The sequence below is a fragment of the Hordeum vulgare genome, chromosome 5H (assembly GCF_904849725.1).
Source record: "Hordeum vulgare subsp. vulgare chromosome 5H, MorexV3_pseudomolecules_assembly, whole genome shotgun sequence".
Classification (NCBI taxonomy): Eukaryota; Viridiplantae; Streptophyta; class Magnoliopsida; order Poales; family Poaceae; genus Hordeum; species Hordeum vulgare.
Window position 1 is genome coordinate 293,918,168 of NC_058522.1, and position 10,082 is coordinate 293,928,249.

A 10,082-nucleotide genomic window follows, 5' to 3' on the forward strand; every position below is an offset into this window, starting at 1 on the left:
TAGATCGCACCATATCCAATAGAGTGCAATTACGACATTCAGACACACCGTTACGCTGCGGTGTGCCAGGCGGCGTGAGTTGTGAAACAATTCCAAATTTCCTTAGGTGCGTGCCAAACTGGTGACTCAAATATTATCCTCCACGATCAGATCGTAGGAACTTTATTTTCTTGTCACTTTGATTCCCCACCTCACTTTGAAATTCCTAGAACCTTTCAAGGGTTTTAGACTTGTGTTTCATTAAGTAGACATACCCATATCTACATAAATCATCAGTAAGGGTGAGAACATTACGATAGCTTCCGCGAGCCTCAACGCACATTGGACCTCATACATCTGGATGTATTATTCCCAACAAGCTGGTTGCTCGCTCCATTATTTCGGAGAACAGAGTCTTGGTCATCTTACCCATGAGGCACGGTTCGCATGTGTCAAATGATTGAAAATCAAGAGACTCCAAAAGTCCATCTGTGTAAAGTTTCTTCATACGCTTGACACCGATATGACCAAGGCGGCAGTGCCACAAGTATGTGGGACTATCATTATCAACCTTACATCTTTTGGTACTCACACTATGAATATGTGTAACATCATATTCAAGATTCATCAGGGATAAACCATTGACCAGCGGGGCATGGCCATAAAACATATCACTCATACAAATGGAACAACTATTATTCTTAGATTTAATTGAGTAGCCATCTCGCATCAAGCAAGATCCCGATATAATTTTCATGCTCAAAGCTAGTACTAAATAACAATTATTAAGGTTTAAAACTAACCCCGAAGGTAGATGTAGAGGTAGCGTGCCGACGACGATCACATCGACCTTGGAACCATTCCTGACGCGCATCGTCACCTCATCCTTAGCCAGCCTCCGCTTATTCCGCAGTTCTTGTTTTGAGTTGCAAATGTGAGCAACAACACAGATGCCAAATACTCAGGAGCTACTACAAGCATTGGTAAGGTACACATCAATAACATGTATATCATATATACCTTTGGCGTTGCCGGCCTTCTTATCCGCTAAGTACTTGGGCCAGTTCCACTTTGAGTGACCGGTTCCCTTGCAATAATAGCACTCAGTCTCAGGATTGGGTCCTTTCTGAGGCTTCTTCCCGGAAACTGGTTTACCGGGTGCGGCAACTACTTTGTCATCCTTCTTGAAGTTCTTTTTACCCTTCCTTTCTTGAAACTGGTGGTCTTATTGACCATCAACACTTGATGTTCTTTCTTGATTTCTACCTCCGCAGATTTCCACATTGTATATAACTCGGGAATGGTCTTCTCCATTCCTTGCATGTTGTAATTCATAACAAAGTCCTTATAGCTAGGTGGAAGTGACTGGAGGATTCTGTCAATGACCGTGTCATCCATAAGTTCAACTCCCAGCTGAGTCTAGCAGTTGTGGAACCCAGACATTCTGAGTATGTGCTCACTGACAGGACTATTCTCCTCCATCTTGCATCTAAAGAACTTGTCGGAGACCTCGTATCTCTCGACCCGGGCATGAGCTTGAAAAACTAGTTTCAGCTCCTCGAACATCTCATATGCTCCATGTTGCTCAAAACACCTTTGGAGCCCCGGTTCTAAACTGTAAAGCATGCCGCAGTGAACCAGAGAGTAGTCATCACTCCGCGACTGCCAGGCTTTCCGAACGTCCTGGGTTGCCCCTTGGAACGTGAGGGTCACCTAGCAGTGCATCAAGGACATATGCCTTCTTGGAAACCATGAGGATGAGCTTTAAATTACGAGCCCAGTCTGCATAGTTGCTCCCGTCGTTTTTTAGCTTGGTTTTCTCTAGGAACGTGTTGAAGTTGAATGGGACATTTGCGTTGGCCATTGGATCTACAATATTTGTAAAGACAATTTTACACTAAGTTCATGATAATTAAGTTTATCTAATCAAATTATTTAATGAACTCCCCCTTAGATAGACATCCCTCTAGTCATCCAAGTGATACATGATCCATGTCGACTGGCCTGCGTCCGATCATCACATGAGATGGACTAGTCATCAATGGTGAGAATATCCATGTTGATCATATCATCCATACGACTCATGTTCGACCTTTTGGTCTCCCGTATTCCGAGGCCATGTCTGTACATGCTAGGTTCGTCGAGTCAACCTAAGGGTTTTGCGTGTGTAAATCTGGCTTACACCCGTCGTATGCGAACGTTAGAATCTATCACACCCAATCATCATGTGGTGCTTCGAGACAACGATCCTTTGCAACGGTGCACACTTAGGGGAATACTTATCTGAAAATTTTAAGGAGGGATCATCTTATCTTTGCTAACGTCGTTCTACGGAATAAGATGAAAAACATGATAAACATCACATGCAATCATATAGTGACATGATATGGCCAATATCATGTTGCTCCATTGATCTCCATCTTCAGGGCACGGCATGATCATCATTGTCACCGGCATGACACCATTATCTCCATCATTATGTATTTGCGAAGTCGTCTCGCCAACTATTACTTCTACTACTATAGCTAACGGTTAGCAATAAAGTAAAGTAAACACTTGGGGTTGCATATCATACAATAAATTAAGACAAATCCTATGGCTCCTGCCGGTTGTCATACTCATTGACATGCTAGTCGTGAGTCCTATTACAAGAACAAGATCGATATCATACATCACATATGTAACATCACATCCTTTTGGCCATATCACATCACATAGCATACCCCGCAAAAACAAGTTAGACGTCCTCTAATTATTGTTGCAAATTTTACGTGGCTGATTTGGGTTTCTAGCAAGAACGCTTCTTACCTACGTGATAACCACAACGTTGATATGCCAATGATATTTACCATTCATAAGGACCCTCTTCATCGAATCCGATCTGACTAAAGTGGGAGAGACAAACACCCGCTAGGCAGCTTATGCAACAAGTGCATGTCGGTCGGTGGAACCATTCTCACATAAGAGTACGTGTAAAGTCGGTCCAGTCCGCTTCATCCCATGATGCCGCCGAATCAAGATAAGACTAGTAACGGCAAGAAATTAAAAAAAATCATCGCCCACAACTTGTGTGTTCTACTCGGGCATAGAATCTACGCATAGAACCTGGCTTGGATGCCACCGTTGGGAAACGTTGTAGTAATGCAAATAAATTCCTACATCACACAAGGATCTATCTAGGAGAAACCAGCAACAAGCAATGGGTAGAGCATCTTCATACCTTTGAAGATCGCTAAACGGAAGCGTTACTAGAACGCGGTTGATGGAGTCGTACGGGAAATTCCGATCTAAGCGCCGAACAACAGCAGCTCCGCGTTCAACACATGTGCAGCCCGGTGACGTCTCTCATGCCTTGATCCAGCAAGGAGAGAGGAGAGGTTGAGGGAGAGCTCCGGCAGCATGACGGCATGGTGACCGTGGAGCTATGCATTTCTCCAGCTGGGCTTCGCCAAGCACCACGGAGGAGGAGGAGAGGGAGAGGTAGGGTTGCGCCTTGGAGAGGTAAAATTGTGTGTTTGCAGCCCCAAAACCCTCCACTATATATAGGAGGGACGAGGAGGAGGGCCCGCCACCCCTAGGGGAACCCTAGGAGGTGCGGCAGCCAAGGAGGAGGAGGGGGTGACGCCCTAGGGTGGGCTTGGCGACCAAGGCAGCCCCCACGCCTAGGACTTGGCCCCCTTAGCCCTCTATTGCGCCTTGGGCCCTTGGTGGTGGTGCACCAGCCCACCTAGGGGCTGGTTCCCATCCACTTATGGCCCATGTAGCTTCTTGGGGCTGGTGGCCCCTCTAGGTGGACCCCCGGAACCCTTCCGGTGGTCCCGGTACATTATCGGTGATCCCCGAAACACTTCCGACGATCAAATCTCCACTTCCTATAGATGAATCTTTACCTACAGACCATTTCACAACTCCTCGTGACGTCTGGGTTCTCATACGGGACTCCGAACAACCTTCGGTAACCACATACTATTCCCACTACAACCCTAGAGCCATAGAACCTTAAGTGTGTAGACCTTACGGGTTCGGCAACCATGCAGACATGACCGAGACACATCTTGGGTTAATAACCAACCGCGGGGCCTGGATATGCATGTTGGTTCCCGCATGTTCCACGATGATCTCATTGGATGAAACATGATGTTGGGGATTCATTCAATCCCGTATGCAATTCCCTTTGTCTACCGGTATGATACTTGCGCGAGATTCGATCGTCGGTATCCCTATACCTTGTTCAATCTCGTTGTCGGCAAGTCTCTTTACTCTTTCCGTAATACATCATCCCGTGGCTAACTCCTTAGTCATATTGAGCTCAATATGATGATGGATTATCGAGTCGGCCCAAAGATACCTCTCCGTCACAAGGAGTGACAAATCCCAGCCTCGATTTGTACCAACCCAAGAGACACTTTCAAAGATACCTGTAGTGCACATTTATAATCACCCAGTTACGTTGTGTTGTCTGATACACCCAAAGCACTCCTACGGTATCAGGGAGTTGCACAATCTCATGGTCTAAGGAAATGATAATTTACATTAGAAAATCTTTAGCAGACGAACAATACGGTCTAGTGTTATGCTTAGGATTGGGTCTTGTCCATCACATCATTCTCCTAATGATGTGATCTCGTTAGCAATGACATACAATGTCCATGATCAGGAAACCATGACCATCTATTGATCAATGAGCTAGCCACTAGAGGCTCACTAGGGACACACTGTGGTCTATGTATTCACACATGTATTACGGTTTCCGGATAATTCAATTATAGCATGAATAATAGACAATTAGCATGAACAAGGAAATATAATAATAACCACTTTATTATTGCCTCTAGGGCATATTTCCAACAGTAGACCGCGTCTTACTTATGCAAAACCACAAGGGTGATATGCAAGTTGCTATTTAACCTTATCCTAGGACCGCCTCGGTCAAATCTGATTCAACTAACGTTGAAGAAACAGGCACCTGTTAGTCATCTTTATGCAACAAGTTAAATGTTAGTCGATGAAACCGGTCTCTCGTAAGCATACGAGTAATGTTGGTCCAGGCCGCTTCAATCCAACAATACCACCAAATCAAGAAAATACTAAGGAGGGCAGCAAATTGAACATAAATGCCCACAAACTCTTTTGTGTTCTACTCGAGATATCAGCTACGCATGAACCTAGCTCTCATACCACTGTTGGGGAATGTTGCAAGGGAAACAAAAAATTCCTACGCACACGCAATACCTATCCATGGTGATGATTGATACGGCTCCAACGTATCTATAATTTTTTATGGTTTCATGCTATTATCTTGTCAAACTTTGGATGTTTTGCATGCCTTTTATTTATCTTCTGGGACTAACTTATTAACTCAGTGCCAAGTGCCAGTTCCTGTTTTTTCCATGTTTTTGACCAATTTCAGAGGAGATTTTGAAACGGAGTCCAAACGGCAGAAAATCCCCGAAAAGATTTTTTCTGGAACGGAAGAAGATCGGAGAGCTTGGGGGCCAAGCCAGAAGAGCCCCAGGGGCCCCACAAGCCCCCGCCCCGCGGCCAGGGGGGCCGCGCCATGCAGGTTTGTGGGCCCCCTGGAGGTCCCCTGACCTAGATCTTGCGCCTATAAATTCCCAAATATTCCCAAAAAAATCAGGGGAGCATCATAATCACTGTTCCGCCACCACAAGCTTCTGTCTCGGCAAGATCCCATCTCGGGCACGTCCTGGTGCCCTGTCGGAGGGGGGATTCGGACATGGAAGGCTTTTCCATCAACACCATGACCTCTCCGATGATGCGTGAGTAGTTCACCATAGACCTACGGGTCCATAGCTAGTAACTAGATGGCTTCTTCTCTCTCTTGGATCTTCAATACAAAGTTCTCCATGATCTTCATGGAGATCTATCCGATGTAATCTTCTTTTGTGGTGTGTTTGTCGAGATCCGATGAATTGTGGATTTATGATCAGATTATCTATGAATCTTATTTGAGTTTCTTCTCATCTCTCTTATGCATGATTTCATATCCTTGTAATTCTCTTCGAGTTGTGGGTTTTGTCTAGCCAACTAGATCTATGATTCTTGCAATGGGAGAAGTGCTTGGTTTTGGGTTCATACCGTGTGATGACCTCACCCAGTGACAGAAGGGGTCGCGAGGCACGTATCGTGTTGTTTCCATCAAGGGTAAAAAGATGGGGCTTTCATCATTGGTTTGAGATTATCCCTCTACATCATGTCATCTTGCTTAAAGCGCTACTCTGTTCTTCATGAACTCAATACACTAGATGCATGCTGGATAGCGGTCGATGTGTGGAGTAATAGTAGTAGATGCAGAAAGTATCGGTCTACTTGTCTCGGACGTGATGCATATATCCTAGATCATTGCCTTAGATATCTTCATGACTTTGCGCGGTTCTATCAATTGCTCGACAGTAATTTGTTCACCCACCGTAATACTTGCTATTTTGAGAAAAGCCTCTAGTGAACACTATGGCCCCCATGGTCAACTCCACACCATATTTTCAGCCTTACACTTTTTACTTCGTTGCACTTTCCGCCTTGAGAACTCACTTTTGCAAACAATTTTGAAGGGATTGACACCCCCTTTGAAGCGTTGGGTGCAAGTTTGTTTGTGTTTGTGCAGGTACTCTGGACTTGATGAGACCCTCCTTCTGATCGATACCTTGGTTCTCAAACTAAGGGAAATACTTACTGCTCCTGTGCTGCATCACCCTTTCTTCTTCAAGGGAAAAACCAACGCAAGCCCAATCTCCGTCAACGTGTCAATTTCTGGCTCTGTTGTTTGAGAAGTAGCAGAAGGATTTCTGGCATCGTTGCCGGGGAGGAAGATCAAGTCAAGAACTCATCCAAGTAGGTGTCGGAAACTCATCTCTTGCATTTACTTTGTTTGCCCGTTCCCTCTCGTTTTCGTCTCCTCCACTTCACAATTTGCCCATTTTGTTTGCCTTTTTCGTTTGCCTTTTCGTTCTCCCTTTTCTCTCGCTTGCTTTCTGTTTTCTTGTGTGCTATGTGCCTTCAATATGCTTGCATCTTTGCTTGCTGAAAATCTAGTGATATGGATCCTCATCCACTTGCTAATCTCTTTAAGAGACCCAATTATGTTGATCCAATTTCTAGTGAGTTGAGTGCACTTGACTTTCTCTATGGAGTTTTGCTTGATATGCGTGAATATGAAAATAGTGATGAAGAAATTTATGAAGTGATTCACGAGGGCTCCTTGAATGAAAAGCATGATTGCAATGGATTCACTAGAAATTCTATCGGTGACAATCATGCTCAAAATATGCAAAACCCTAAGCTTGGGGATGCTAGTTTTGCTATGTCCACTACTTGTTGCAATGATCGTGATTGGGCTAATGATTTTTCTTATGATCTTGAAAATTTGTTTAAACCTCATGATGATTATGATATTTGCAATTTTTGAAGAAGTCAACTTTGCATGCATGTGGATTATTTGTTTTTCTCAAAACCTCTAGTATACATAGGAGGAGGTGAGAGGAGGAAGCCTTGGCCCCTACTCCAAGGAGAAGGGGTCGCCCGAACCCTACAAGGAAGAGTCCACCTTCCCACAAGGGAGGTGGACTACTTTGGGAGGACTCCTCCTTCCTTTCCTTTTAAAGGACTTTTGCCTGTTATATCCACTCCTAGCCGCATGGGCTTTTGAGAGAGGCTTCAGCCAGCCCACCAAGGTCTGGTCCACCTCCTCTCACAGCCCATAAGTCTCTTGGGTCGTCACACCTCTGCCGGTGGTCCCCCGGCATGCTCTCAATACTCCGAGTACACTACCGATGAGCCCAAAACTTTTCCGGTGACCAAAATAGGACTTCCTATATATCATTCTTTACCTCCGGACCATTCCGGTGCTCTTCGTGACTTCCAGGATCTCATCCGGGACTCCGAATAACCATCGGTCACCAACACCTATAATTCAACTATACCGAAACATCACCGAACCTTAAGTCTGCAGACCCTGCGGGTTCGAGAACTATGTAGACATGAACTGAAACATTCTACGGTCAATAACCAATAGCAGGACATAGATTCCCATATTGGCTCCGACATGTTCTACGATGATCACTATCGGTTGAACCTCTATGTCAAGGATTCAGTTAATCCCGTATGATGTTCCCTTTGTCCTTCGGTATGTTACTTGCTCGAGATTTGATCGTCGGTATCTCCATACCTAGTTTAATCTCGTTACCGCCAAGTCTCTTTACTCGTTCCGTAATACAAGATCTCGTGACTAAATCCTTAGGCACATTGCTTGCAAGGCTTGCTGTGATGTTGTATTACCGAGTGGGCCCTGAGATACCTCTCCGTCACACGGAGGGACAAATATGAGTATTGATCGATGCCAACCCAACAAACACCTTCGGAGATACGTGTGGAGCACCTTTATAGTCACCCACTTACATTGCGATGTTTGATACACACAAGGTATTCCTCCGGTGTCCGGGAGTTGCATGATCTCATGGTCATAGGAATGGATACATTGACATGCAGAAAACAGTAGCAATAAACTGACATGATCATTTGCTATGATGATTGAAACAATTTGTATGTACTGGAAGCTAGCCTATTTGTTGTCTTGCTCTTATATGATGTTCGATACATGGCCTATATGCTTCTTATAAGATATGTGTATTTTGAACCTATATGTGGGTGTTAGAAATTATATATATAATTTGTCTATTTTTAAAATGTAGGGAAATCACTAAAAGCACACAAAACAGTGGAAATGCACGTGTTTTGCCATTTGTCAGCGTACGACAAAGGTTTTGCCGTCGGCCAGCGGATGGCAAAAGAGCCACGTGTCACCCACAAGTGCAACCTGGTTCAGCCGGCTGACCCATATGGTCACTTTGCCATATGCTACGGCCCGTGGCATACGGAAAAGGGACGCGCCTCGTAGACGGCAAAGGGAGGGCCCTGGAAGACGGCAAAGTGAGGTCCCTGGCAGACGGCAAAAGGAGGGCCCTAGCAGACGGCAAATGGAGGACCGTGGCAGACAGCAAAGGGACGGCCCTGGCAGACGATAAAGGGAGGGCCGTGGCAGACGGCAAATACTCCATTAGCAACCTAATGGAGTAGGTGTGTGTCGGCTTTCGTCTAAATACTTTGTCCTCTACTTGCCATGGCACACAGATGGCAAAGCCCTTTGCCGTCCGGTGCCTGCCGGCAAACGGCAAAGAAGGCCCTTTATCGATGCACGCAGCCGTAGAAATTTTGTCGTCCGTGGAGTGGCCCTGTGTCGTCCGCTATGGCAGACGACAAAAAAAGGCCCTTTATCGACACACGCAGCCGTAGAAATTTTGTCATCCGTGGAGTGGCCCTTTGTAGTCTACTACTGCACACGGCAAAGAAGTTGATTCCTATAGTGCGTGCTACATGTTGGCAGCATCGAGAAGGCTCAAAGCATTTTATCTCCAATATCGGTGAAACCGATTTCCCCACATCTGAGGTTCCGAGTTACAATCTGTATTTTGGCAAAAACATACTTGGATATATTTTCAATGAAAACTTGCAGAAGGATTTGACCAATGTTCTCAGTAAAGTTCTCCAGTAGATTTGCATGAAATTTCAAAAGATTTGCAAGAAATTTCTTAAAATATTTGCAAGGAATTTTCATCTAGGTTAGAGTTGAATGGAAGTGTCAAAGTAAGTGACAAAAGAAAAATCCTCCTTTCAATTCTTAGATCTAGATGTTGGGCGTTGACTAGGTCACCTATATTAGAGTATATTGACTTAAGGAGCCAAGCAAGCACTGATGCAACAACATGCTATACAAACGGTTTTTAAACCGTCACCTAGTGAGTGTGAGCTATAGGGGGTCCTTCCCACACGACCCAGAAACCGTCGGGGATAGGCTCTCCAGTCACACACGCTGCACAAAATGAGCTCGTGCGCGATTGGCCTAGCCATCCCAAACAATTATATAGGCCTAATCGTTTCCGTTCGTAGCTATGTCCCACACAGTGATTCCGAGAGAAACATTTCCCTTCATGTGCACAACCCACATATTCAATCCACGAGAAACGTTTCTGTTCGTCGGCATAGCCCACATAGTGAATCCTAGAAAAACGTTTTCGTTCATCTACACA